Source organism: Apium graveolens, chromosome 8 (genome assembly GCF_009905375.1).
Source record: "Apium graveolens cultivar Ventura chromosome 8, ASM990537v1, whole genome shotgun sequence".
NCBI classification, from domain to species: domain Eukaryota; kingdom Viridiplantae; phylum Streptophyta; class Magnoliopsida; order Apiales; family Apiaceae; genus Apium; species Apium graveolens.
The window spans coordinates 165094612-165100236 of record NC_133654.1 but is presented as its reverse complement, the minus strand read 5'-3'; the positions used below and the strand labels follow the sequence as shown (position 1 = coordinate 165100236).

The following is a 5625-nucleotide window of genomic DNA, read 5'->3' as shown; positions in this document are numbered from 1 at the left end:
ATTGAGAAAAAGCTTTATCCACAAAATAATGAAATACAATTTTTGAATTTAATAATACAGTAAAACCTCTGTAAATTAATACTCGATTAATTAATAATCTCTCGAAATTAATAATTTTGTCCGGTCCCGACTTGGGCCAGTTCAAAAAATGATCAATTTCGATAAGATAATAAGATAATAATTTTTTTGAAAACCCTGTATAAAAATATGGTCCCAATAAAACTATAAATTAATAATTCCCTTATATTCATAAAAATATAGCTACATTACATCTTTGTAAAATATGATTCAATTGTAGTTTACTTTTTCATATAATTTAAATCAACATGAAACTCATCCCTAATCTTCCTTATTGCATCCAAAAGCTCGGGTGTGGTGCTTTCATGTTGCATCAAAAAGTTATTAAGCATTTTTGATGCCTTGAGTGCTTCTTTACGTGTAACCGGCTCCAACGGTGTTGTATCATCTTCAAGATCATCTTCAACACTATTTTCAAGGATGGTGTTTGCAATCTCTTCTATACTCTGGACCTCGGAACATGATTCATTTTCACCCGGATAATCTAAGAAGTTATTAACATCCATTTTATTACGATAACCTAGATCCTTAATCATCACCTCAAGTTCATGAATGTATTCTTCCGGAGTTGTATGTTCATTTAAATTGCTCGAAACTTCATCTATGGAACGAATTTTGCAATGTTGAAAGCACCTTGCTATTGACTCTTATTTTATATTTGTCGTCCACGTCGCGACTGCATAATTGATAGCATCCAAAACATTAATCTTTCCTGGATCAGATTGTCCCAACTCATAACCTTCTAATAACCCACGATAAAATCTCCTGCGATAGTGCATCTTGAAAGCTCTTATAATTCTTGCATCACAAGGTTGGATTTTTGATGTCATGTTAGGTGGCAAGAAGTACAACTCAACATTTTGTAGTCCTTCAATATTTTTTGGATGTGCTGGACAGTTATCTACCACAAACAAAATTCTTCTGCCTTGCATTTGGCTATCAAACCAACGAATGTATTCATCAAAAAGTACACTAGTCATCCAAGCTCTTTTGTTTGCACGATAATGACAATTCAAGCTGCCCATGTTAACATTCTTGAAGCACCGTGGCTTTGCATACTTTCCAATAATCCATAAAGGAATTTTTTCAGAGCCATCTTCATTGCAACATATAACAACCGTGAGCCTTTCTTTGTCTTGTTTTCTTCCTTCAAGTTGTTTCGTAGCAAGAGAGTGATCAGCTTGTAACCTGTAAAACAAACCAGTTTCGTCCATGTTAAAAACATCTTTCATAGGGAACTGGTTTATTTTTTCCCTTATGGACTCCAGTTTCTTCTCCATGTCCTGTACATCAACAGAACCACTTTCTCCAAAGCGACGAAATGACTTAATACCATGTCTTAACTTGAATTTCTCAAGCCAACCTTGAGAAAAAGTGTGCTCCTGATCTTGTTGAGGGTATAAAATTTTCATGGTCTCTTTTGCCTTCTCTAAAATTAGCTCTCCTGTCATATTAACACGATCTTGGTACTGGAGAAACCATTCATAGAGAACCTTCTCCATATCTGGATATTTTGCTGGTTTATGTCGCTTAATATCTTTTCTTTTCTCCAAGTAATTAGCTGCAAGATAGTCTGCTGACCTTTTCAGTGTATTTGATATTGTACCTTGACTAACTTTTAGATGAAACTTATTCTCGAGCCACAACTGGAGATCTTTTTGAGTGCATGATGAATTTTCTCTTTTATATTCACATAATGCTTTTCTTGCTTCATCCGTCATTGTTGATTTTGTGACACCTTTTAGATGAGAAGCCATTGTTTTGTTTGTATAATTTTTCCCCCAATCTAGTATATACAGTATATATAATATATTTTATGACTACACATACATTGAATACTTTCTATGTAAAATACAATGAATTAAATTAATTCATGTACTTTGAATTTTCCTAATATACTGTACATTGAATATTTTCTATGTAAAATACAATGAATTTAACTTATACACTACATGGACTTTGAATCTAATATATTGTACATTACATTGACTTTCTAAATTCATATACATTGAATTAATTGAATTAAGTATAAAATATAAATTGTACAATTCATTTTATTTAAATTTATGTGAATAAAAATTTAATCAAAAGTTAATTTTGTTTGCTACCGAAAATTCTCTATAAATTAATAATTATTAATTTATCGATTAATTAATACCTCTCTAAATTAATAGAATTCTCCGGTCCCAACTATATTAATTTATAGAGGTTTTACTGTAGTAGTACATAAGAACTTGATGGTTAATTAATCTTGTGATGAAAAGTGAAAGATATTGATTCAGATGTGAAATACATTAAAAAAAACTTTTCTATTTTGAAAATGTTATTTGTTAAAAAATATTAATTATGACATTTTATTTTCTTTATGTAAATTTAGAATCTTAAAAGGGAAAAAAAATTAATAGAGAGTTTCGATTTTAGTGTTCACCCTAGTGAACCATGAATCAAGACCACATTTCGGCTCTGTTTGGGATTGCCGTTAAAAATTGTTGTGCTGTTAAAAAAAGTGCTGCTGGAAAAAGTGTTGTTGTAAAAATCAGATGACTCTTTGGTAATTTTTTTGATACGTATATGTTTTGATACAAAAAAATAAAAATAATGATGCTTTTGGTAAGGTTTGATGGTGAAATCAGCATCTGCTTCCCGCAACAGCTGAAAAGCAGCTTTTTCTAAAAGCATGGGTGACTTACTTTCTCTAACAGCAGCTTTTAAGGCAAAAGCACTTTTCAGAAAAGCAACTTTTAAATTTTACCAAACAGTTTTTTAACTGTTTTTCAGCGAAAAGCTGCTGCTGTTGCTGTCTGGAACAGTAATACCAAACACACCCTTCACCCTATCATGTCGAGCACATGTGGAGCCAAAATCTAACGGCTAAAAGAAAAGAATACCAATTATTTATTTGTCACAAGAAATAAAATTAAAAAAAGATTCTAAATTTGATTGTGGCGTGAGGATAACTATAACGTTTAATAGTCATACATGAAGAACGCTTCTAGTAACTTTGTGCTTTAAACATAATTGACCTGGGTTTATAACATGTGCACACATAACGTACGATTAATACATGTGATTAAAAATTGCGAGAAAAATTAAGCACTTAGTTTAATTTGATGAAATTTATATTGTAAAACTATATAAGAAGTGAATGATGCACGAAGGGTATACAATGTTTCAAGCAAAAATTTTGATCAACAAACAAAAATAAATTAACATAACCAGTACAAACATACATCATAATATATTAGAGTGTTATACTCCCTCCGTCCCGGCCATTTGTATACAAATAGTTTGGGCACGGAGAACAAGACATAGTAGTTAAATAATGTTAGTTTTGGGAATTTTGGTAAGATAGTGGGATGAGAGAGAAGAATAAAGTATAATTTAGTGAAAAAAAAGTATAAAGTTGGGTAAAGTGGTGGGACCAATCAATATTTAATGGATAAAGTGAGTGTAGTGGGGGTAAGTAGTGGATGTAGTTGATTTTTATATTATTAAATTTTTACTATTTTTGATAAGTTTGAAATGTATAGAATTGAATGGGACATTCAAAAAAGAAAAGTGTATAGAATTGAATGGGACAGAGGGAGTAACAAAGAAGAATTGTAACCTTTGAGCATAGTACTTGAATGTTATTGAACTTATTGCTTGTTCCCGCCAAAGAAAGACACAAGAAATTAATAATTTTTTTAGATTATCCATGAAAGTAGAGCATTGAAAGAAATAAAATTAACATACGATTAATTTCTCTTTATAGATATGAACTTGAAAATATTTTTTAATGGAATCTGATAATGATATAATGTAAGGATAAACGATAAAACTGCAATCTGCGATTTTCCTTTTTATATATATAAGTTTAAAATATATTAAAAATTTATTATCCAATTTAAAAAAATTTCGCTTTTGTTTTTTTAAATATAATCTTAACGAGAAAGTTTAAATTTTAATATTCAAAATAGAGGAGTTCTTTGAAAAAAAAATATGATTCAAGCGATTTTAGAGCTACTGAGGCTTTTGTTTTATATGTCTAAAAAGATATTGATGAATTTATTTTTTAATTTTGTAATTAAAATTAATGTCAGTCGAATATCTATACCTTATAAAATTCAATAATTTTCTAGAAATTTACAGTTATAGTATGTGTAGGTATATGTACCCCATAATTTTATTAAAATACATAATTTTGATGATACATATTGATCCGCGGTAATTTGAAATAGATTCTTACAAGTCGGCACTTTAAATTTAAATTCATATATTATATAAATATTGCATTTAAATTATTGATAAAATAGTTACTTTATGTACTCGTATGTAGGGATAAGCAAACCAAACCAAAATCCGAGACCGGAACCGAAACCGTAAAAAATCGAACAAAATCACATCATTAAAAATTTAATCAATTAATAACCAAACCGAATAAAAACCGAACCAACAATATGATTGCGGTTTGGTTTTAAATTTTTTTGAAACCGAATACAAACTAAACTGAATAAAAATATATATATATATAACAATAATAATAATTATAATAATTTAATTGAGATTATAGATTATATTATAATTTTTTTACATGATTGCTAAATGCAGTAAAAATTTACTTCATACAGTAAGCAGAAATTACAAGAACAACCTTATCTCATTATCCGTGCATCTCTTCAAAATTTGTGCATTTAATACCTTCAATTACTACAACTTTAATATATATCTTCTTAAAACAAATTGCCACCAACTGTAGCGGCACCATATGCTAAAATTTGTCCTTTAGAATGTTTAATAATCTACTTAAGTTTTTTTAATTTATATTTGTAATTTTACGGAACAATATGGCCAACTGTTTTAATTACTTAAAATCTTAACATAATTTACTTTGTTAAATAATGAAAAGTATATTAAATTAAACAAATAGACTATATTTGTAATATATATTTTGCTACTATGTTATCATATAAAATTAAATTTAAGTTGAAAAAAATAATCTGATTTTAAATGTTAACTTTTGAGTAGTACGTAATAGTTTTTGAAAATTTTTATACCGAAAATAAGAAAAAACATCACAATATTTTAATTTAAAAAAAATTATTTTTGGTAGAATGACAAATAGGATTCAATTCAAAAATTTCAAATAAATTTAAATATAGTCATTATTGCTATCTTAATTCACACTAATTACTTAGCAAGACAATAATTACTAAATTTTATTTGTAATTTTTATATTATTATTATTATTATTATTATTATTATTTAAACTTTGTCTCATTACTATTATAACGTACTTGAAAGTTATCGTGGTATTACTTAAAAGTCAAGATTAGAGCTGTAATTCCGGTCGAGCAAAACGAGTTTCCAATTTGACATAATTCGAGCGCGATTTAATTGAGTCTACTCGCTCGATTCGTTTAACTAATCGAGCCTAAATCTATAACCGAACTTGACTCGTTTAATTTTAAGAATTGAGTCGAATCGAGCTGAACCGACACCCCGAATCCAAAATCGATCCCCGAATCTGCCCCGATTACCGAACGAGGATTATTTTATTCCACGTTC

The 5625-nt window shown here is 28.7% G+C and overlaps 1 pseudogene; it reads right to left on the bottom strand.

Moving 5' to 3' along the window:
- Positions 1 to 299: 299 nt before the first annotated feature.
- Positions 300 to 1835, bottom strand: LOC141679017 (CENP-B homolog protein 2-like; annotated as a pseudogene).
- Between the last annotated feature and the right edge of the window lie 3790 nt (positions 1836 to 5625).